At 44.4% G+C, this 25,386-nt stretch overlaps 1 long non-coding RNA gene across 3 annotated transcripts in view; it reads left to right on the forward strand.

Moving 5' to 3' along the window:
• LOC138435659 (uncharacterized) overlaps positions 1 to 25,386 on the forward strand; it is a 45,615-nt gene that overhangs the window by 17,703 nt on the left and 2,526 nt on the right. The window contains exons 2-5 of one of the 3 annotated variants that reach the window (XR_011255172.1): positions 2,806 to 2,961; positions 7,058 to 8,038; positions 12,144 to 12,259; positions 23,990 to 24,172. This is a non-coding gene — a long non-coding RNA (uncharacterized lncRNA). The remainder of the gene's footprint in view (positions 1 to 2,805; positions 2,962 to 7,057; positions 8,039 to 12,143; positions 12,260 to 23,989; positions 24,173 to 25,386) is intronic. The other 2 variants (XR_011255171.1, XR_011255170.1) reach the window with 2 other exon arrangements.

The following is a 25,386-nucleotide window of genomic DNA, read 5'->3' on the forward strand; positions in this document are numbered from 1 at the left end:
AGGAGATTACAGGGCATGCTATTATGCAGTGTAAATCAATAAAATGAGAATGTATCCATTGACAACATTTGTATTTTCACCTATTACAGAGCTGTGCCATCTCTTTGAATACAATGCACTTTTATGCCCCATTAAAGCATGCCTGACATAGCTTTCAACTACTTGCAAATGCTGAGAAGTTGAAAAACATAACATTTACAAAAGATACATCTGGTGCATATTTATATAACTTGGAATAAGGAATCATTTAAATACTGCTGAGCCATCTCCATATTAGGAGAAACGATATTCCAGGTCCATATGTGAGATAGCTAGTAAAATACATGTAGGTTTAAATTTCTCTTAGGCATTTTTTTTAACACACGCTAGAAGTATGGAAATATTGATTAGGGCTTAATTCAATTGTAATTTCTTTCCCCCTGAATTTTATAGATTGCATCATTAACTCTAGTTTCTGTTCTAGAAGAGATAAGTTTTGAAAGTAGTGTTTTCTGCTTAGGAAACTTGCTTCCTTGGGTATGTTAGTTCTTAACTCAAGAACCATGGGCCCAGTAACATCCAGAGGTAAACTCCAGGGGCTCTGTGACACTCCTGAGTTGATATGCAAACACTAGGAAGTGTAGATAAGCAGATGACTTCCCCCCGTAAGAGATCTAACTTACATCTGTATCTCAAAGAGGCTAATGGTCCTGGTGGAGTGGAAAGACTTGAAATCATAAGAAATACTTGGGGTTACCCTTTGCTAGTCATTGAACCCACCTTCTGCAGGATTTATCTGTGAAGCAAAAGGGTGGTAGTAGGTAACCTCAGATGCCCTGCCCAGCACCTGCATTCTTCAGCCAGAAACTTACCTCCATCTATCCATGCTTAAGCCACCAATGCCTCAGCATCTCTTCTACCCACTGCATCCATTTGTAGGTTGCTCCTGTGGAGTTTCTGCATGAGGCTAGGCTGAAGAGCAAGCAGGGCTGCATACATAGCAAGTTGAGGGGAAAAAAAAGCACACCTAAAAATTGTACAGTTCTTCTAGAATGCCATGTGGCACAGCATATGAAATATAACTTTTACCCTCCAGCTCACACACACACACTTTAATTAATGTTATGGGCTGTGCTTTAAACTGAGAGAAGTGCGAAAACCAAGGTTAAGGATGCTCTGTTCTTCACTGTGTAGAAGGAAGAAAGAGACAGCTATGTAAATGAAGGCTTTCGCATCTCCTTGTCAATTTCTTATCTGTTGTCAGTTTGAATGATTTTTAAATCAGAAGAATGCTGAAGATCTGTTTTCCCATCAGTTTTTGAGCCCAAGGAATTTGGAACTGAAGTTCTGAGCCAGGAAACAGTCCTGTTTTGAATTCAGAGGCTCTATTGCTGAGTGCAGATGCCAGGCTAATGATAAATTCCAAGAGGTTCGGCTTGATATTTCAACCCCAAGGTCAGAGAGAATTCCTTCCTTGGAGTTGGGCAAATGAAGAAAGCCAAGGTGGCGGGGGCCTGTCCAGCGGTTATCCTGGGAGAGGAGCACCCCGCCAAGCTGCAGTGACATGGTCAGCCAGGCGAGATGGACCTTTTCTAAGTAGAATATTGTGGTAATGGGCACTACTAGCCTCAGGAAATACAGCAACTCTCGATTTCTATATATTTCACATGATGTAGCTTTGACATCCACAAGACTTTCTAAAATTTTCTCTTTATAGTTAGTTATGGTAGTGTCATAGAGACCCACCCTCTGAAGCTGACATGATCTATTGTGCAAAAATTCTTAATTTGAGAGGTGTTTATTGGACAGATTCTCTCAGACTTATTTATTAATGAACCCTTGAGATGGACCATGCCAGGGTGCGCTAACTCTACACACACGCCGCAAGCCAGATTCCAACCTCAGAGGCCGGCACCCACTCTCCCTTTCTTTCCTCTCATTCCCCACATACTTTTCTATATTGCAGATTTATTAGAAACTCATTCAGTACAACAGAGGTGATAGCTTTTTCTGAGTTCAAGCCCCCACGGAGACAGTTTTTCTGGGGGAGGATCCTCTATGGAGATGTCTGTGGTCACGAACTTCATACCAATTCTGACAAATCATGTACATCATGACGTGTCCTGATGACACTAGGAAATCTGAGAACATAGGGATTTATTTATTATTAATTCATCTTTCTAACGGCTGACAGAACTTTTCATGACCAACTGAAATGATAAACAAAAGAGACATGATTAAGTATTGAAATATCACAGACCAAATTTCGATGAGGAAAGAAACAAAAATGTATTTTTTTTTTCTAAAAGACCATAACGGTAATGTTCCAAAGCCTTGTCCAAAGAAAAGCTACGTTCTGCACTGAATGTTTCCTGAAGCAATTGAGTTATGAACCTGCCTCTTCCCGTCGTTCACCTTGATGGAAAGAAACTCTGGTTCAGCCTGTGTTTCAGGAAAGGGAAGGTCTGAGGCAATTTGGGTAATGATGCCATGCTCTCATCTTTGGAAGAAAGTGGAGTAAAAGTCGGCCAGCACTCAGTGGCATTCGTCTACATTAGAGGAGATCTGAGTGACCCAGTTTTGTGCCCTGCAGCTCCATGTCTGGTTGCCTCTGATTCTCCCTCCTCACCCTCCTACTCATCCCTTGGCAAGAACAGCCACTCTGGGCTTTAAATGACATTTGAGCTTTCTACCTTGGAATATTTTCAGGGGAAACTCTCTGTGTATATGGATAAAGCAACCGAAATAAAATTGAAGGACCTGCCGTGGGTGATTTAGGTGTAAACTATCACCCCTTCCATCAACAATGTATCTCTTTATTCATAGGCGTTAATACTATTCGACTTCCAAGAAGAACTGAAATAAATTACGTCCAGAGCTCCTTAGAAGAAATACCCTTTCAGGTTGAAAGTGTCGTTACCTCCACAGTGACTTCCTAGTTGCCCTCTGCAGGAGATCATAAGACATCCCAGGAAATGGAAGGTAATGGAGAATAAACAGATGAAAAAAGATCTCTGCCATTCCTGCCAGGCACCTTATCCAGACTTTCCTAAGTCCTTTCCCTAAAGCTTGGGTGGTTCCTCCATACTTAAGTACATACCTTATTCTGATTTGGAAAATGCGTTTGTCCATCACGGTAATTTGGGGGCTGGATAGCACGATTCAGAACCGGGGATAGAATTCCACCTGGGAGAGGTTATGCGTTTGCACAGGTGAGAATTGATACTCCCTGCTTGATCTCTAGTCTGGGGTCTGTGCCTAGTGAACGTTTTCTTCTGTCTCTTGAACTTCTGTATTTATTTATTTATTTATGTGAATTCCAGAGCAGTTTTGCTGAGTAAATATGAAACAGGCTTCGGGATGGAGAGAAAAATCAGCTGTTCAGCTCCCTCTCTGCTCTCCAGTGAAGGCCCTGAGACTGGAAATCTCTATGATTCTTCTCCAGGTGTGATTTAGAAATCAGGACCATGACTTTACAAAAATGGCTGGGATGGTTTCCTAAACTATATATTTACCTTCTGAGATGGAAAGCATTATCATTTTAAATATAGAAACATTTCCTTTATTGACTAGTCATTTTAAGAATACTATGCCAGGTCTCAAATTTCCATTTTTCCTCACATTAGCAACTAGAAGGTTTTTTATTTTCTGAGGAGAAAGATGATTAAAAGAGATAAGGAAATGTGCTTTTTAAAAGTATGAGTCTCCATAGGAAAAGGCATGGGCTACTAAATTATGTCGATCAAGTGGCCTGCCTTATAAAATTACTCCTTCAACTTTGGGATTTTACGGGTATTTGCTGTGCCATACTGAGGGTTCCTCTTGTAGATCCAGAATTTAAGAAAAACCATTTTGCTAATGATCTGCTGTGAGGGAGCAGTGCAAATTAATTACTATTGAGGAAAGTACATCATGTGTCTATATTCTTAAACAGCTGGCCTGTTTAGACCAAAATGAGTGATAATTCATCTATAAATTTCAGTTAAGTTGGTGAACCAGTTAACTCAGTAAACAAATTAAGTAGAGCTAAATTAAAAAAATAAATTGGATGGTTCAAGGAGATCAAAATCAAAGAATGCTCTAAAGGAGTCTGGACATGTTTTTCCAAGTGAGGAATTTCTTGTGATGCCATTTGCAAAGAAGTGAAGATAGAGCTTGCAAACATTTTGTGTGTTTTTTTTTTTTTTGTCAATTATTTGAGATGAATGTGTACATCTCAGGGAACATAAAGTAGGAAAGTAACTGGAGAAAAGGCTTAGCTAGAAATCTGGAGGTTTGCAACCAAGATATTGTTTAGAAAGCTGCATATGTTTCGAATATTAGAAGGCTCCCCTCTCTCTTCTTTCAGTTATGCTGTTTAAGGTATCTCATGGTTTTTATCAGTTTTCTTAACCTGAGTCAGATGAATTGGCCTCTGCTGGTGTTTCTGGTGCCTTGGATGCCTTTCCAACTCGTTTTCTAAGGAGACAGTGTGTATATACTTTTTTTGCAGAAATAATTTTGGCCATTTCAAACCTCTCGGTTTTAGGGGTTTTTTTCCCTTCCATTTTGCTGTGGATTTTCTCCCCTTTGGTCCTTACCCCCTTTTAATATTTCTTGGGCTTCCCTGATGGCTCAGATGGTAAAGAATTCCCCTGCCAATGCAAGAGACCTGGGTTCGATCTCTGGGTCGGGAAGATTCCCTGGAGAAGGGAACAACTATACACTCCAGTACACTTGCCTGGAAAATATGGATAGAGGAGCTTGGTGGGTTACAGTCCATGGGGTGATAAAGAGCTGGACATGACTGAGCGACTAACACTTTCATTTTGCTTTCACTTTCCTTTAATACTTAAAACCAAACCTCTCATGCCCACATTCGCTGTTCTTTGCTTTGCTCCAAGATTCCTTTCTTTCCCAGTGATATTGCTGTATTTCTTTCCTGCCCCACCACCAAGTTTCCCTCTCAAAGTCCTTCATGCGTCTATTGACCACCCTTTATCCCTGCATCCTTATCTCTTCCTGTTCTCTCTGCTTTTATGAACATGGCCTGTTGTCTTCTTCCATCAGAGTTGTCCCAAGCTATCGGACATTTCAAACCTGTCTAAGTTGACAGGCAACTAATTTTCATACGATTTTCTTTCGGACTCGCCCCCTCATTTGTTCTTTTATGAAGTTGCTCAATCCTGTCCTCTTCTCACGGGCACAGACCCTGTCTATTCTTCCTCACTTGCCTTCTTGGGTTCTTTGTCTGGTGGGCTTTGGGTCCATCCAAGAGACTCTAGGTGGAGAGTTCTGATGAGCCCACTTCGCAGGGGCAGTTTAGGATAGTCTGTTGTCAGCTAAATAGATAGCGCATCCATACCTGTCCTTTTGAAACAGGCTTGGCTGTTTCAGGTGGAATGTTGCTCTATGTATGCACTGAATCAAGGGAGAGAAAGGCAGGCTCTGACTGGGGCTCTCCCCTTGCCACTGTTGATTTCACCCTGGGGAAACACTGGAATCTCTGCACCTCTCTGCATTCTTGGAGATTCTAACACCCAGCTCCCAGAGTTTTTGCGTGAGCTGTGCACTGGGATGTTTCCAGTGAATGTGAGTTCCCTCTGCACTTAGAGACTGCTTATGTCAGACACAGCAGACCCGGGAGGTGTGATGGGAGAAATAATGCCGTAAGTTAGCGCTTCTAGTGTTTCAAAGAATATTCAGATCATCCATCTTGCTTCATCCTTACAATGATCCTGGGGGCTGCTGAGGACTCTGGGCCCCTCAACAGTGACCCACTTGGGCCCACTGCTCCCACGCAATTCACTTGGGAGGAAAGAAATGCCCACTGAAAAGCCGTGTGGATATTATGAAGGTAATGGGGACGAAGAGGTCCTCCCGAGTGTAGAAAATTGGAGCCATTCAGCCTGTTAGAAGAGAGGAGTTTTATGTTTCAATCCCAAGTTCAGAGAAAAGAAAACCTTTCCTTTTCTTTCCTCTTTGCTGTTATTGGCAAGACTCTGTGAGACGGCGACTCACATAGAAGACACACACTGGGCCAAATTTTCAAAGAGCCTCTATGCTTTGCATGTGTTAGATTTTTCATGCAGAGCTGAAGCTCTGGGTGGAGGGGGGAAGTCTGAAGGGTGGAGGGGAGGGTGGGCACAGATGGCTTTTCACATTTGCCACCCCACTTTGAATGTGGAAACGTACTAATTTTGTGAGACTTGGTTTTCTTAAAAGTAGAGTTCCTTAAAGGAGGCTTATATCTTGAGCAGTGCCGTCTTTAAATGAACAGTTCTGCAGATGAGAAGGAATCTGTCTGCTGGACAGTGGTGAGAAGGTGCTGTATTGTTGGAAATAAAACTCAGCCAAAGAGATGCCAAATTACCTCGCCGTCCGAGTGGGTTATGGTGACTTCCAATTGCTTGCAGGTCATGTCAAACCTTTTTCCTGAGCACTTTTTGTCTCAAATAGACCTTCGCTAGGGAACGATTAAATGTCTCAGAGTTAGTGATTCGATCACACAGTCTTTTTGAGGATTTGGCTCATTCTCAGAAAGATGTAGATTCTTTCTTTCCCATGTGACCACCACTGACTTTCAACTCTCTTGTTTCGGCTCTTTGCCAGTTGTATCTGTTCGGGTAGAGAAGGTTATGCTGTGAAAATAGAAAAGAACCATCAGAATCTCAGTGACTTACAATAACCATTTTGCTCCTTGATCCCATTTCTTGTCCATCGTCAGTTGCAAGAGTGTCCTTCAATCGTAGACATTTATGGATGCAGGATGGTGGGGTCACTGCTGTACCTGGTCCCACACTCACCACAGCAGGAGGTAATGGGACCTAGGGAAGCTTGCCCTGACTTCTATAGCTTCTGTCCTGAAGTGACACTTGTCACTCCTCACATCTCATTGGTCAAAAAGTCACGTGATCACACCTGACTACACAGTAGTCTGGTCCATTCAATCGTACTCTGAGCCCAGAAGGTGGGGGAAGAGAAATGCAAATAAACTGCCTGTGAGGATCTCATCCTCAGTTACACAAAACCATACAGGACAAGGATTTCTCTCTATTTATGATAATAGGCACTTACAGGGCACATTTTTCTGTCCTAGACATTTTCAACCCTGAATATTCATTGGAAGGACTGATGTTGAAGCTGAAACTACAATATTTTGGTCATCTGCTGCAAAGAGCCGACTCATTGGAAAAGATCCTGTTGCTCAGAAAGATTGAGGGCAGGAGGAGAAAGGGGTGACAGAGGATGAGATAGTTGGATGGCATCACTGACTCAATGGACATGAGTTTGAACAAACTCTGGGAGATAGTGAAGGACAGGGAAGCCTGTCATGCTGGCAGTCCACGGTTGCCAAGAGTCTGACATGACTGAGTGACTGAAAAACAACAAGACATTTTTGAACCTCACTAAAAAAGTGTCTCATGTCTTCACAAGAGTCTCCAGGAAGACTATTTGGCCTCCTTGGATGCCTATAATAATCTGAAATGCTTTCAGTGACCATGATTAGAATGAAAATAATAATGAAGACTCTTGAGAGTCCCTTGGACTACAAGGAGATCCCACCAGTCCATTCTGAAGGAGATCAGCCCTGGGATTTTTTTTTGGAAGGAATGATGCTAAAGCTGAAACTCCAGTACTTTGGCCACCTCATGCGAAGAGTTGACTCATTGGAAAAGACTCTGATGCTGGGAGGGATTGGGGGCAGGAGGAGAAGGGGACGACCAAGGATGAGGTGGCTGGATGGCATCACTGACTCGATGGACGTGAGTCTGAGTGAACTCTGGGAGTTGGTGATGGACAGGGAGGCCTGGCGTGCTGCGATTCATGGGGTCGCAGAGAGTCAGACACAACTGAGCGACTGAACTGAACTGAACTGAATAATGAATAAAAACTCATTGGCAGAGAGAAACACCAATCTTAAACAGTTGCTTCAACTCCACTTCTTTTCTTTCTCTTGAAAGTGCTTTTCAAGTTTTAATCGAAGAATATCTCTGTGATCAGATTAATCAAATATTGACCCCAAAAAGGAAGCTAAGACTCAGACAAGATTGGTAGAGAACTTTCAAGCCTTTAATATGTGAGTTCAAGTGTTTAATTCACTTTTTTTGGGAAATGACTAACCACCAACACCATCTTCACCACCACCATCATCATCACCCTCACCACCACCTCCATCACTACTACCATCATCCTTGCCCCTCCACCTCCATCACCACCACCATCATCCTCACCCCTCCACCTCCATCACCACCACCATCATCCTCGCCCATCCACCTCCATCACCACCACCATCATCCTTGCCCCTCCACCTCCATCACCACCACCATCATCCTCGCCCCTCCACCTCCATCACCACCACCATCATCCTCGCCCATCCACCTCCATCACCACCACCATCATCCTCGCCCCTCCACCTCCATCACCACCACCATCATCCTCGCCCATCCACCTCCATCACCACCACCATCATCCTTGCCCCTCCACCTCCATCACCAATACCACCATCATCACCCCTTCACCTCCATCACCACCACCATCATCCTCACCCCTCCACCTCCATCACCACCATCATCATCCTCGCCCCTCCACCTCCATCAACACCATCATCGCCCCTCCACCTCCATCACCAGCACCATCATCCTCGCCCCTCCACCTCCATCAACACCATCCTTACCCCTCCACCTCCATCACCATCGTCATCACCCCTCTACCTCCATAACCACCACCATCACCCCTCCACCTCCATCACCACCACCATCATCATCACCCATTCACCTCCATCACCACGATCATCACCCCTCCACCTCCATCACCACCACCATCACCCCTCCACCTCCATCACCACCACCATCATCGCCCCTTCACCTCCATCACCATTACTATCATCATCGCCCATCCACCTCCATCAACACCATCATCACCCCTCCACCTCCATCACCAGCACCATCATCATTGCCCATCCACCTCCATCAACACCATCATCACCCCTCCTCCTCCATCACCACCAGCATCATCATCACCCCTCCGCCTCCATCACCACCACCATCATCGTCGCCCCTCCACCTCCATCACCACCACCATCATTGCCCCTTCACCTCCATCACCATCATCATCGCCCATCCACCTCCATCAATACCATCATCAGCCCTCCACCTCCATCACCACCAGCATCATCATCGCCCCTCCACCTCCATCACCACCACTATCACCCTTCCACCTCCATCACCAACGCCATCATCATCACCCATCCACCTCCATCAATACCATCATCACCCCTCCACCTCCATCACCACCATCATCACCCCTCCACCTCCATCACTACCAGCGTCATCATCGCCCCTCCGTCTCCATCACTACCACCATCATCCTCGCCCCTCCACCTCCATCACCATCATCCTTACACCTCCACCTCCATCACCACCATCCTCACCCCTCCACTTTCATCACCACCACCATCATCATCGCCCCTCCACTTTCATCACCACCACCATCATCATCGCCCCTCCACCTCCATCACCACCACCATCACCCCTCCACCTCCATCACCACAGTCCCCATTGCCACCATCACTAGTACCGCTGTCTATCACACCTGTGTTACCTGTATAATGTTTCTCTTATACCATCATGGAGATCATAACATTGGTAAGACTTTTAGTAGTTACATTTGTTTTATTCCTACTCATTACATAAATCTAGGAATTAAAAGGTCATGGAAGAAAATGACAACTCAGAACTGTGTTTGGGACTGAGTTTGGATTAAACCTGTCACCCTCTTCAATTTGAATGTTTTTTTTTTTCTTTTCATTTTCTTCCTGTGCTACTTTATCCCCTTATTTAAACTTGAACAAGAGCCATAGCTAAAAAAAAAAAAGACACACTCCATGACCTCCAGGTCCCAGGAAAAGGCAGAATTTACTGAAGCACCAACTTGAATTCCTTTACCACATGCGTCACTCAGGTATGTTTTTTTTGGAGTGCGCAGGTGTGGCCAGGATTTCCAAAGTTGAAACTGTTTTTTTTTCTTTTTTCCCTGCCAAACTCTGCCCAGCAACCAGCAGGGGAAGCTAGAAGGACCAGTCTGAAGGAAAGTGGCACAATTACCCCGTGAATCAGAATGCTTTGGCAGAATTGTGGCAATTGGCAGGTTTCTCTTCACGAGGTCACCCATCTGCTCTGATTCGGGTGTGATGCTCAGGGCCTCTGGGGACATTGGTCAGAGTGGGCTCTCTTTGGACACGTTCCCATTGCCCACTGAACTGAGGAGATCAAGGTTCCCTCGTCGCTTTGGCTTATGTGGGAAGGATGGCATCTTGAACCCCTGCCCTCCGCCTGTGATTTAATAATCCTTTGTGAGGCCCCTGGGATTTACGTCTTTAAACACTGTTGATGGTTGAGGTAATGGTGGGGAGTAGAAGGAATCTGGCCCAAAGCTAAAGCCCTAGAGCTTTACCCCACCCCCCAAACAAGGATGTTATTAAATTACCAATCCCAGCCCTAACTGAATAGATGCCAAGAATTCCATGCTCCCACCTCACATTATATGTTTTATTTTTCTTCTGGGGATTTGTTTTCTGAATCAGTTTACTTCTTTGTGGTCCAATAATCACCAAATGGAATTCTCCCCATCTTTCATCCTTCATCATTAGGACAAAAATACAGTATCATTTTCTGGCAAGAAGTAAGTATCTCAAAATTAAAGACAATATTTTGTGACCAAAAAAAAAAAAAATCCCTCAAGAGCACCATTTTTCTGATGAATCAGAACTGGAAGTGATTAAGGGCTTGGTGCCTGAAAACAATATGCCCTCATGTCCATTCCTCCATTGTTGTTAGGACATCAAACATCCTCTTTTAAGTAAGTGAAGGGGGGTACTTAACAAATCTTTTAAGTGAGCCATAGATAAGTGTGTTGGCATGGTTTGAGGAAATGCATAGAAGAAATTAAAAATATTTATTTTATTGAGCTAATATTCCCTGCTGGAGATTAGAGTAGCAAATGGAGCCCACAGCTGTAAGAGAGAGACTATTCATCAATTTAGTTTCTATTTATTTAGTCCCTAACTGTCAACTTGAACTTGAGTAGAAGTTTTAAATTATAACTTACTAAATGCTTATAAGAGTGTTCCTCAAATATAGACTCTCAGATTGCATTTTCATAACAATATACCTGGTCTGATTTTATTTGAATTGAATTTTTTTAAGGCATTCAGAATTCAAAATTTCTGAGAATCTTTAGGCTGACTATGATTTTGGTATGTTGTAGAGAATTATGACTTTAAGATTGTGTATTTTGATCATGCCAGTTTGGAAAATTCCTGATGCCATTTATAATGTATTTCAGAAGGAAACATTTTAAAAGGCATTGTTTAAAAAATCAGGGCTAGCTGTTTTCAATGCAGGCTGCTGCCTCTTAGCTGTTGGAATCAGAGCACACTCGTTGCAAGTGGCTAGGGTCAGTTTAATCACTAGTATCTTCTTTGTGGATGTACAGCTATATACAACTTAATTCTTATTTTAGATGTACAAAGGGAAGGATATCTGGGATGCAGATATAGGTCCCCAGGTGGTCAGGAAGCACATAGCAGCTACAATAGTTAAGTTTCTTTAAACAATATAAAAATTAGCTATTAATTTTTAAAATTTAAATTAAAATTTTATAATTATTATTTCTAATTGTAATCGCTTTCAAAGTTGTGTTAGTCTCTGCTATACAACAAAGTGAATTGTGTGTATATATATAGACAGATAGATATAGATATCCCCTCCCTCTTGAACCCTTCCCTCCCTCTCATCACAGACCACCAGACTGAATTCCCTGTGCTACACAGCAGCTTCCCACTAGCTATCTCTTTTACACATGGGAGTGTATATACGTCAATCCTAATCTTCCAGTTCATCCCACCCTCCCCTTCCCCTTGTGTCTGCATCTGCATCTCTATTCCTGCCCTGCAAATAGGTTCATCTGTACCATTTTCCTAGATCCCATGAATACGTGTTAATATATGATATTTGCTTTTCTCATGGACCTTGAGTCTGTCACACAGGGTGAAGTAAGTTAGAAATAGTTACATTTCAGCAAGGAGTTACTGTGTTCCAGGGAATCCAGTGAAGAATTTGATGGCCTTTATTCCATGTGGAGACAGTGACTATTTTGCAGTAACTGTGACTATCATTTTACAGGCGAGGAAATGACCAGCTCGAAGCAGATACTAATTTTCCCTGCCCGCTCACCCCCACCCCAGTGAGCTGGCACGCGCTGGAGGTTGTGCATGGCAGAGCTGAGCTGCTCCTAAGAGGTTAGTCTTCTCCACTGAATACCTGGGTGCTGTGGGGCTTCTCTTGCGGTGGGAACAGACCTGAGTATTTAAAGATGGTCTTTCAAGCTCCTCAGGCAAAAGGCGGTAAGTGCAGATGACTACTTATCCTCTTCTCCCCCATCATAGAAATTCTCTGCAAAACATCCATGCATTTCCGAGCAGGCTTTTCCATGGACGAGCTCGCGTGGGTACGTGTTCAATTCAAGTGTGCTTTCCTCTGGGGGGCTCTTCCCCAAGATTACAAAGACTGGGAACCTCGCCCATGATTATTAATATTTTTTAAAAATTTCTTCTGGCTTCTATCGGGGCCCTATCAGTTTCAAAGATCGCTGTCAGGGGTGGGGGCGACTGAAGTTGAAATGGCCTGAAAGCGGAAAAGTCTCTTCAGAGCTGTGCAGTCGGTGGAATATTCATAGAGACGTAATCTGACACAGGATACAGAGTCGGTGTCGAAACTCAGCTCCAAACCATAGTTGCTATTTGTAAAACTGGTCCCTCAGGGACCAGCTGGGGATAAGGTAAACGGAGGTGAGGGGGGTGGGAGGGGGGCTGACTGAGCTGCAGAGTGACTGACACAGGACTGCAGGAGGGGCTTCCTGCCACAGAAAGTAGGGTTCTGGGGGTGTGGGGTGGGGAGACAAGAGGGCCCAGCCTTTCGCGTTAGGGAAGGACCACCTCTCCCTCAGATGGGAGAACCCTTTCCCTCATGCTGCCTGTGTTTGAAGCTTGAACTTTGGAGGAATCGCTACAGAATCCTTATACAGTTTGGCCAAATAGGGAAGTGACACCATTTGCTTTTTCCCTTGACAGTCTTCTGGCCAGGATATTGATGAAAAAAACCAAAATATGGCACCATGGATCCCGATGAGTGTCACCTTCCGATGCTGAAATTCAATCATAAAATGAACCAAAGGGACCATCTACTGATGATGCACACATCTCTCTCATTTCTTTTTCCCTTCTAGGAATTCTACTTATCTCTAGTTAATCTAAGAATTAACATTTAGCAAAATACTGCCTCAATGCCTTAAATGAGGTATGTGCCATGTGGCTTTGTTGATGAGAGCCCTGTGCTAATGAGGTCATGAGTTCAGTCCCCAGGAGGGCTGACTCACTTGTCCATGATCCCCCTGTGGACCTCCCGAGGGTCACTGGTCACCAGTGACTTTCTAGGGAAGGATCAACACAAATTCTTCACTGTTTGTGGGAAAAAAAAAACAACTCAAAGCAGATGCCTTCAGTGGACTTGGAGCGTGGCAGTGGTCCCAGGGGGTGACAAAATGGTGCCCCAGAGGCTGCAAAGACTTCCTGCAGACTGTGGCGGTACCGTGCTTCCTGGGGTGGCCTCTGTGCTGGGAGAGCCTGCGCCGATGTGGGGGGAGGGGGCTCCATCCTGCAAGGACCGGGGAATGTCTTCTAGAGACAGTCAGGGGCGGCAATGCCTATTCAAGAGGCAGATGGAGAGGATGCTTTAGGAGAATTTGGTTGAATTTTTGTGCGTGCTAAGTCACTTCAGTCATGTCTGACTCTTTGCGACCCCATGGACTGTAGCCTGCCAGGCTCCTCGGTCCACAGGGTTCTCCAGGCAAGAATGGCAAGTTATCGATCAGAGCAGTACCACCAATACGTCATCCTACCTTTGAGAGGTTAAAGGGTCTGGCCACTGTCCTCCCTTGTTGAACAGAGTATTGTTCATCCTTAGAAATATTTGCTCTTCCATAGGCAAAAAGTATATCAATGTTACTATACTGTATATTTCTTTTACTAACAGCAAAACTATTTTTTTTATGTGACCATTTTAACATCTTTTTAGCAAATTTCCTGTTAATGTTCTTAAGACCCATATATTTGAGGGGCCAGTGTATGTAACCTTCTCTACTTTATGGGCTATTGTAAGAACTGGTTGAAATAAATGCCTTGAATATGTTTGAAACCTATGCAGCAGTTCACAGCTGTGTGGACCAAGTTTGTGGTCTGTAGGGTGAGAGTCAGAGGGAATGGCCACCTGGAGACAGCTGGGCTGAGTCGATGGGCACCCAGTGAAGCTGTGGGTGGCTCTCTCTGAGGACTGGAGGGCAGAAGCACCTGGGAGGAAGTCAGTGAAGCCTTGACCTTGAGATTTGCTCCTGAGAGACGGTGCTGGAAATAGACAAGGTCAGAGGCAATATCAGTCAGTTCAGTTCAGTTCAGTCACTCAGTCGTGTCCGACTCTCTGTGACCCCATGAATCGCAGCACGCCAGGCCTCCCTGTCCGTCACCATCTCCCGGAGTTCACTCAGACTCATGTCCATTGAGTCAGTGATGCCATCTAGCCATCTCATCCTCTGTCGTCCCCTTCTCCTCCTGCCCCCAATCCCTCCCAGCATCAGAGTCTTTTCCAATGAGTCAACTCTTCGCATGAGGTGGCCAAAGTACTGGAGCTTCAGCTTTAGCATCATTCCTTCCAAAGAAATCCCAGGGCTGATCTCCTTCAGAATGGACTGGTTGGATCTCCTTGCAGTCCAAGGGACTCTCAAGAGTCTTCTCCAACACCACAGTTCAAAAGCATCAATTCTTTGGTGCTCAGCCTTCTTTACAGTCCAACTCTCACATCCATACATGACCACAGGAAAAACCATAGCCTTGGCTAGACAGACCTTAGTTGGCAAAGTAATGTCTCTGCTTTTGAATATGCCATCTAGGTTGGTCATAACTTTTCTTCCAAGGAGTAAGCATCTTTTCATTTCGTGGCTGCAGTCACCATCTGCAGTGATTTTGGAGCCCCCAAAAATAAAGTCTGACACTGTTTCCCCATCTATTTCCCATGAAGTGATGGGACCGGAGGCAATATAGGGACTAACAACTAGAAATGGGAGCCAGTTAGAAACAAAGGAGAGGAAAGCAAGAAAAAAAGAAACAGAAGGGAGCAAGGTGGGCCGGGGAGTTAAAGAAAGCCAAGGAGATGGTGCTCAGGGCTGGTCTGGACCTCCGCAAGGTCGGGGTTGGGCAGGCACCTCTTCAGATGTCCTCAAACCGTCATCTGAGAGAAAACACCAGCGGTGTCGCTTCTCTGAAAACTCATCTGAATCCCAGTGTGATTCCCAAGGCAGGTATGTTTCTGACGAGAACAGGAGATCGGCACCGCTGCACACAGGTGTGGTCCTTTGTGGTCCCACCCGTCTTCCTAGAAAGTCCCTTGAATAGCCACACCTAAGAAAGGCAAGTAACATACCTAGATAAGCAGCCATTGAATGAAGATGCGACCCTGCAGCAAAGTCCCCCCAGCATATACACAGCCCCACTGATGTAAAATTCTACATATTTGTTACATAGTTATGAGCTTCCCAGGTGGCTCAGTGGTAAAGAACCTGTCTACCAATGCAGGAGATGCAGGGGATGTGGGTTCGATCTCTGGGTCGGGAAGATCCTCTGGAGAAGGAAATGGCAACCCACTCCAGTATTCTTGCCTGGGAAAGCCCATGGACAGAGGAGCCTGGCGGGTTAAGTCCAAGGGGTCAAAAAGAGTGAGACATGACTGAGCGGCTGAATAAAAACAACAGGAAATATATAATTATATATACATATGTTATACTTAGGCTTCCCTGGTGGCTCAGAGGTTAAAGCGTCTGCCTCCAATGCGGGAGACCTGGGTTTGATCCCTGGGTTGGGAAGATCCCCTGGAGAAGGAAATGGCCACCCACTCCAGTATTCTTGCCTGGAGAATCCCATGGACAGAGGAGCCTGGTAGCCTACAGTCCACGGGGTTGCAAAGAGTCGGACGTGACTGAGCGACTTCACCTCACCTTATGTTATACTTATGTATGTATACATAAGTTATAATTTTATTATACTGAAGTTGTGCTTCAGTTGTACACAGCTGAAGTGACTTAACACACACACATGTTAAGTATAAATATATGTAATATACATTGTATCATTTTGTATATAACAGGGATATAGGCGAATGTGTGCCTGCCTCCGGTAATCTTCAAAGCGTGGTAGTGAGGTGTGATGGGGAGAAAGAATTATCTTTGCTTTTACTCCATTTCTGAGTGTTGTTTCCCTTGTTACAACTATTATATAGCCCTTCTTTAATTTGGAAGTGATCCAGTCAAGAAAACAAAACACTCCCCCCCGAATCAGGGTCAGCTGTTTAGGAGGTGATGGGAACTGAGTTCTGCGATGTTGCTGTCGCCAGTGCTGACTTGGACAGAGGAGCCCCCTGGAGCCCCTGAGAGCCACACCTGGCCCCCCGGACACCGAACTCATGGCCGCCTAGCACTCAGATGACAGGGGAGCTGTGCCTTCTTGGCAGGCAGGACCCTGCCAACAGGTAAGACTTCCCGGCCTGGGAGTAAACACAGGCAGTCCTTCCAGATCAGGTGTGCGTGTCTGTCTGGTGGAGAGGAGGCAGGGATCAATTGCAGGGGAAAGAACTTGAGCTTGTGCAGGAGGAAAAGTGAGAGCTTTTCTTCCTCAGTTCAAGAGCTGCCTCAGCAGCCAATGACAGAGTATCTGCCTGGGGTTTTATGTTATTTTAGCCAGGTAAAGCTGTTTTCAGCCAACAATATTCCCTGTGCCAGGGACTGTGCATGGACTGGGAGAAGAAGTGGAGGACAGACTGTGATGATCTCTGACTTTCTGGAGGCCCACCTGAGCTGGGGAGATGGATGCTGCATGATGGACTAAGCTAATAGAGGAAATGATGCTCTGAACGAAGTGGAAATGGTGAACATCAGGGCTGAACTGTTTTGGATCTGAAGGCAAAGCAAGCGCTTTCTGAGGAGAGTACCTTTAAACCAAATTAACAATTGTGGTGCTGGAGAAGACTCTTGAGAGTCACTTGAACTACAAGGAGACCCAGCCAGTCAATCCTAAAAGAAGTCACACCTGAACATTCATTGGAAGGGCCGATGCTGAAGCTCCAGTACTTTGGCCACCTGATGCGAAAAGCTGACTCATTGGAAAAGACCCTGATACTGGGAAAGATTGAAGGCAGGCGGAGAAGGGGACGACAGAGGATGAGAAATTTGGACGGCATCACTGACTCAATGGATATGAGTTTGAGAAAACTCTGGGAGATGGTGAAGGACGGGAAAGGCTAGCGTGCTGCAGCTTACGGGGTTGCAAAGAGTCAGATGTGCTCAGTCAAAACTGAACAATAAGAGCAACAACAATGAGGAGACAGGACCAGCAGGTGGAGAAAGGCAGGAGGCACCGCAGCCTCTCCACAGAGTGACTGCAGAGCAGTGAGCCGGTCAGGATGAGGTCTGAGAGGCTGACAGGTGTCAGAGCACATCTGCCCTCATACGTGCTTTATGGGTTTTTTTTTTTAAAAATCTTTTTAAAATTAATTTTTATGAGAGTATAGTTGCTTTACAATGTTGTGTTAGTTTCTGCTGTACAGCAAAGTGAATCAGCTGTATGTATACAGACATACCTTCTTTTTCATATTTCCTTCCCACTTAAGGCACCACAGAGCATTCCCTCAATCGTGTATATACGTCAATCCTGATCTCCCAATTCATCTCACCCTCCCTGTGCTTCAGATTTAGAAGTCTGATTTTACCCTAAATGTCAAGGCAAGGTAAAGCGTGCTCAGAAATCCAACATCTTAACACCTCGCTGAAGCACTTCAACTCAGTGGGTATAGAGATCTGTTGACTGAGCGCAAAATAAACAGATTGATGTTCTATGAGTGGAAATCATCCTGTTTTACTTTATTCTATCTTTAAACTTTTGTTTTGACCCCAGTTACATGAAAAATCATTCCCATTTAGATTCATTTCCGTTAAAAGACCAAAGCTTACAGTGATGAGAACAGAAAGTCTGATGTTGAGAAACCGGCCTGAAGTGGAAGGAAAGGTTGATGAGACACTGTCTCCATGACCTGGACTGTGTGAAGCACTTTCAGAAACCATCACCTGCCATATAGATGAAAGGCTTGGTGAGGCCACACCCCCGTGTGAAGGCCCAGGAACGTGTATCTCTGTTCCAGGGAACTTTCCTGGTGGTTGGTTAGATGCTCAGTCGTGTCTGACTCTTGAGACCCCATGGACTGTAGCCCATCAGGCTCCTCTGTCCATGGGATTTCCCAGGCAACAGTTCTGGAGTGGGTTGCCATTTCCTCCTCCAGGGCATCTTTCCAACCTAGGGATCAAACCCAGGTCTCCTGCATTGCAGGCGGATTCTTGGATTCTTTACCTTCTACTGCATGATATTTTAGTGAGGATGAAAAGAAGAGAATGAAAATATCTGGCACGCAAGAGACATTCAATAAATATTAGCGTTTTTATTCCTTTAAGTAAGTAAGTAAGTGTTAGTCGATCAGTCATGCCTGACTCTTTGTGACCCCATGGAGTGCAGCCCACCAGGCTCCTCTGTCCATGAGATTTTCCAGGCAAGGATACTGGAGAGGGTTGCCGTTTCCTTCTCCAGGGGATCTTCCTAACCCAGGGATTGAACTTGGGTCTCCTGCACTGCAGGCAGATTCTTTACCGACTGAGCTACAAGGGAAGTCCTCTCAATAATTTAGGGCTTCCCTAGCTGCTCAGATGATAAAGAATCCACCTGTAACGCAGGAGACCGGGGTTCAATCCCCACCCTCCTCCTTGCCCCTGCCCAGGTCAGGAAGATCCCCTGGAGGAGGAAATGGCAACCCACTCCAGTATTCTTTCCTGGAGAATCCCATGGACAGAAGAGCCTGGCAGATTACAGTCCATGGGGTCGCAAAGAGTGGGACATGACTGAGTGACTAAAGCACACACACCCTCAATAATTTAATAAACGCTTCCAAAGATAGAACTTCCTTCAGAGTAGAATCCTACCCATTTTTGGTTGATGGACCATCCAAAAGGACACCAGATCCTTTTGTTTGACTCTTGGTAAGTTGACTTTGCATGTTAAAAAGGAAAAAGGGGAAACCTGTAGTCCTTCAAACAATGACCCCTTTTAAAGCCTACGTTGGACTCCGATTTCAAAGAATATTCCTATTAACATAGTTCCTTACAAATGGAGTGCCACTCATCCAATATTTATAAGCAGTAGCCTGAGAAGCCAGGGCAGCGCTTGGCAAGCCTGGGGACATTTCCCACGTGCACTGTGGGGTGGCCTAGGCAGGGGACACCCTTTAATTTTATGACATGGTTTGGGGGCTCTAGCACGCGCTGGTCTTGGCATGGTTTCTCCCGGCTCTGGGCCTGATCCGACCCCGTTCAGGACTCCCATGTAGCCCAGCCTCGCAGGCAACTCACTTTGAAGTCCACAGGGGCTCTTTGAATAGAAAACATACACAACGGGGTGCTGTTGCAAATAGGAATCTAGGCCTGATGTACGTGGGGAATAAAGGTGCTTCTCACCCCAAATATTAGCTCTTTAGCCAGGAAACAACGGTTTGATCATTAAATAAAAGAGCCCCTCCTTACCTCAAAAACTCCTCAATCTACCACCAAAGCGTCTCCATCCATTTGCTCAGAAATGATAAACCTGCTAATTACCTGAGAGTTTTAATTAAGCAATAGATACAGGCAGTGCAGGGTTGACTGGTTTGGCTTCAAGCATATCAATAAAATAAACATTCTCAATTCCAGGGCAACTTGCTCAGTGATAAAAAAAGAAACAAAAAAAAAAAAAAACAAAAACTAAACATCACTATCTTTTGAAATATCACTCATTGAGTGTGATCATTTAGAAAAATATCTCTATTAGAGATAGTTAGAGATGTTTTTTGGTTGAAAAATGCGATCGCCGATAGAGTGCAAAAGCTGTGATTTGTAGACAGGCTAAGTAAATTAAATCACTCACTGTCTTTTTTCCTTTTTCTTTTTTTCCAATGGCTTTAAAAGTTAAAGGTAATTTGCAAGGAAAACGCTCCGTTTGAATTGGTTTGTAATATCTGTTAATGATCTTTAAAAAATCCACTTATTCACAATTCTGCCCCTGAGGGAATAGCAGTGTGCTATCAGAAAAATTTCTAAAGTCTGAAATGTCATTAGCGAGTGATTTCTTTGAAGTAAAAAGCCCCGAAAAAATAAATTATATAAGGTATACAAGTGCGCAGGACAATCACTTTGATGAATAATATCTGTGTTTTTCATGCCAAAAAATACAACAATTGAGATCCAGGCTGCTAAATTACAGAGCCGTCTTTTGAATTACCTCCGTGTAGGCATACCTGCTCTGTTTATTTCACACGTATATTGAGTTCTCCCATATATTTATAGACTGTTGATGTAAAAACAGTAGTGTTAGGACCAATTTTGATTATATTCCTCATGTTTACCTTTTGGAAATGCAAGGTGTTGCCTAAATACAAGGCTACAGGTGTGCCATCCAGGAGGAAAACAATGGCTTGTTTGAGTGCAGCACCCTGGATGGAAGAGCCAGGTGTCCAAATGGAGGTGCAAACGCCAGGCAGTGCCTGGATGGTTCACTACTAGATAACAGAGCTGTGAAATCCCACACCAAAGGGAAAATTTCCTTCCTGACCCCAGCTGGCTATCAATTTTTTTTTTTTTTTTTTTTTTGCCTGGAAGCAGAGGCGTCTTTGTAATATAATAGCAGTCAGCGTAACTGTGGATGCTGTTTCGGCTGCTATAAATAGCTAATCTTTTTTTTTTTTTAAGGGAGAAGTTGGATTTTACTAAACCATTGGCTAGAGGTTAATTATCCATTTTGTAAAAAAGTATTTCCTCCTAGACAGCCTCAATTTGTTACCTTTTAATCCCGCTTTACATAATAAGACTGTAAATACAAGAGTCTTCTCCAGGTCCTTCATTGTTGACATAATTTCATACAACGGCTCTTTCATGTTTCTTTTTTTTCCTCATACATTCCTCACCTCTTTGCTCAGCTGCAGAGGGTCCCAGTTTTATTCATGGTTGCTCAGGGAAAGGCATTCAGTTTTCCCAATCCAACTGACCTATATTTCATAGGTGTGTATGTATGGTCCTTTCCACTTTCTACTCTGGAACTAACATCAGGAGGGCACATTGAACCCAGGTAATGGCAGACTACTATTTTTTTAAAAAATATTTATTTATTTATTTGGCTGTGCCGGGTCTAAGTTGTGGCCCTCAGGATCTTCGATCTTCACTGGGCCATGTGAGATTTTTAGTTGTATCATGCAAACTCTTAGCATGTGGGAACTCTTGGCGTGTGGGATCCATGGGTTCCCTGACCAGGGGTCAAATGCAGGTCCCCTGCGTTGGGGGCATGAAGTCTTAGCCATTGGATCACCACCAAGAAAGTCCAAAGATTGGCTTTAAAAAAGATCTTTTACACTATTTTCTGTGTTAGTCCCTCCATGTGCTGAAGAAATCAACACTTGAAAATTTTGGGGATTCTTTATTGAGGTTTCACATATGGAAGCTGCAAAAAGCAGAAATATGTGACTCCATGGATTATCCTGGTGGGAATGCATCCCAGTAACACCCCCAGGTAAGAAGAAGAACCTAGCCGTTGTCCCCGATGGCCCCGGTGATAGTGTCCCTTCTTCCTCCTCAGAAATAGCCACCATCCTAATATCTAATCCCATAGATTGTTTTTTCTCTTTTCTTGAGTAACGCTCTATAAATGGAATCATATGGTATCTGTTCTTTTGTGTCTGGCTTCATCCTTTCAACATGAAGTTTGTGAGCTGTATCTATGTTGTTGAGTATAATTATAGTATTTCTTCCCTGTTGTGTTTCCTTCCATTCTAACAGTTACAAAGCAGAGTTTACCCATCATTTTACTCCTGGTCAATGGGTTGCTTCAGTTCTAGGCTAATCCGAGAGGGCTGCTGTGGGCTTCCTTGTGGGTGTCTTTGGTGGGTGTGCGCATGCACTTCTGTTGTTGAGTGTGTAGAGTAAAGAATTTTGTCAGCTTCTACTCCCACCGGCAAGTGGGAGAGTTATGCGGCCCTGCTGCCTTGTTCGTATCTGATTCTTAGTCTTTTTGATTTTGGGCTTTCTGGTGGTATCTAGTTGAATTTCATTGTGGTTTTAATTTGATTTATCAGATTTACCAATAAGTTGAACATCTTTTCAGGTACCCTGGCTATTTGGGTATCTTGAGAATGGGTTTTTGCAAATGTCCTGCTGATTTTCCTGATGTATTGTTCATCTTTTCTTTCAGATTTATAAGTATCTTACTGAGATACTTATATTGTGAATATGATCCTTTTTTTGTTTATATATATTGAAAATATCTTATACTACCCTGAGCTTGACTTTTCACTCACTTTCTGGTGTCTTTGGATGAGTAGAAGATTTTAATTTTATTGTACTTTAACTTACCAATATTTTCCTTTATAGTGAATGCTTCCTATATTCTATTTAAGAAAGCTTTGCTTTCCTGATGGTCATGAAAATATTCTTTCGTATTATCTTCTGGAAACCTTATATCAATAATTTCACCTTTCTTGTTTAGATCTGTAATCTACATGGTGTTGCCTTTCATATATGGTGTGATGTTGGGATCACGTCTGTTTATTCCTCCATCATATCCGCTTACCTTGCACCATTGATGGAAAGAACTTCCTTTCTCTAGTACTCTGAAATATTTTTGCCATAAATTAAGTGCTCACTTGTTTATAGGCTGATCATATGATTTTCCCCATTTTGTTAATGTGATGAACTGTGCAAGAAGTTTTTGAACGTCAAACCAGCTTTGCATTTCTGGACTAAATTGAATTTTGTTATGATATTTATTTTATGTATTACCACATGTTTTGATAATTTTACAATATGTATAAAAGAAATTTACCTGTAATTTTTTTAAAGTGTAATATCCCTGCCAGGTATGTTATCATGATTTAGCTGGCTCATAAAACAAACTGAGAAGTGTTCTCATTACATTCTCTAAAAACTTAAAACATGAATGCATGTGTGCGTGCTCATTTATGGCTGACTCTCTACAACACCATGGACTGTAGCCCACCAGACTCCTCTGTCCATGGGATTTCCCAGGCAAGAATGCTGGAGTGGGTTTCCATTTCCTCCTAATCTAATATAGTGATTATATGTAGTTTGTTCTAGCATCAATCCTGGGTCAGGAAGATCTCCTGCAGAAGGAAATGGCTACCCACTCCAGTACTCTTGCCTGGAGAATCCCATGGACAGAGGAGTCTGGCAGGATACAGTCCACGGGGTCACAAAGATTCAGACATGACTGAGCAACTAGCACCTGTCCTGAGGATGCTGCTCAGGTTTCTCCAGAGAAACCTACCAATTGAATATATGCAGATATATGTATATACATGTAAGAGCAGACCTACTATAGGAACTGGCTAGCACAGTTACAGAGGCCAAGAAGTCACTCGATCTGCTGTCAGCAAACTGGGAACCAGGAAAGCTAATGGTGTAACCCTGTCCAAACCTGAAGGCCTGACTATTGGGGGATTGAGGGCTGGGGGGTGGGCAGCGGTATAAGTCCTGGTTGGATTCTTTTTAAATTGAAGTGGAGTTGATTTGCAGTATTATATAGGTTTCAGGTATACAGCACAGTGATTCCGTATTTTTATAGAATATACTCCATTACAAGTTATTACAAGATAATGGAACACACTTGTGCTATACGTAGGGTTGCAAAGAGGTGGATGCTACTGAAGTGACAACATGAGCACATGCCTGGTTGGATTCTGAAGGCCTGAGCACTGGGAGCTCCCACGTCCAAGGGCAGGAGAGGATGGGTGTCCCAGGTGAAGCAGAGAGAAAACTCACCCTTCCTCTGTCTTTATGTTTTGTACAGACGTTCTGTGGATGGAATGCTTCTCCCTGCAACGTTGAGGGTGCTCCTTTTAACCCCACTCATCCATTCGAAGGACAGTCTCCTCCAGAAACACCCTCAACAGACACACCCCGGAATATGTTTCACCAGCTCTCTGGGCCTCCTTTAGCCCCATCAAGTTAACCCATCATACCAACCATCCCGGTAAGTATTCATCACAATTACATTTCATCCCAGGCTTCTGTATATGTTGAATTAGACTTTAGGCAGAAAACTGGCTTCGTGTGAGTTTTGCATCTGCGTGCACGTTCAGTCTTGTCCAACTCTTTGGGACACCATGGACTGTAGCCCAAAAGGCTTCTCTGTCCATGGGATTTCCCAGGCAAGTGTACTGGACTGGGTTGTCATGCCCTCCTCCAGGGGATCGTCCCAACCTATCTCCTGTGTCTCCTGCATTACAGGCGGATTCTTGACTGATGAGCCATCTGGGAAGCCCGTGGGAAGGTCAGTAGGAGTTAGACTGTTTTCTAGGAGCTCTCACATGGCACTTGGCAGTAAGCGTACGTGCTCAAGGCTGACCTTTGTCACTGTGTCTCAATCCTGGGCCCATTGTCAAGGTCCATCTTGGATTTGAGGAGGAACCTGTGAGATAACAACTTTCTGGACATAGGGCAAGCATTCAGATAAACACCAGATCCCAGTGAGAATCTTCAAAACCAATTTCATCTCCTCCTTTTGACCCTCCGATCACTGCTCCACAGACCTGTTCTTATTAATCTGCTTCAGTACTGTGCATCTCATAGCTCACCCATCTCTCCACACCTGCTTGCTGTGGTCCTCTGGGCTATGGCATTGCTGGTACACCCAGTCTTCGTTTCATCTTCTTCTCAGACAGCCAAGTGCTCACTCCAAAATGGAAAGCTGGTGGGTCTTCCCTGGTGGCTCAGTGGTAAAGAATACACCTGCCGAAGCAGAAGACATGGATTCAATCCCTGGTCCAGGAAGATCCCACGTGCCGCGGAGCAACTAAGTCCATGCGCCACAGTCATTGAGCCTGTGCTCCAGAGCCCGTGCCCCCAACAAGAGAGGCCACTGCAATGAGAGCCCAACCCTGCAGCTGAGGGGTAGCCTCTGCTCATCACACCTAGAGAAAAAAGACGGGGCAGCAGTGAAGAGTCAGCACAGCCAAAAAGCAGCATGGAAAGCTGGCCGCCTCAGCCCTCGTAGAGAGCTCCTTGGTGGCTTTGCAAGGTGGAGTGCAGGCTTATGAACATGCACCCGGAGCCCCTCTGGCCGGGCTCTGCATCCTCCCCAGCCTGCCCCCTCCCCTGTAGCATCTCCAGCCGCCCTTAGTTCTCAGTGTGCACGTGGGGCCCTTTTGCACCAACCTTTGTGTGTGCTGCTCTTCCCACCAGGCA

The sequence above is a fragment of the Ovis canadensis genome, chromosome 3 (assembly GCF_042477335.2).
Source record: "Ovis canadensis isolate MfBH-ARS-UI-01 breed Bighorn chromosome 3, ARS-UI_OviCan_v2, whole genome shotgun sequence".
NCBI classification, from domain to species: Eukaryota; Metazoa; Chordata; class Mammalia; order Artiodactyla; family Bovidae; genus Ovis; species Ovis canadensis.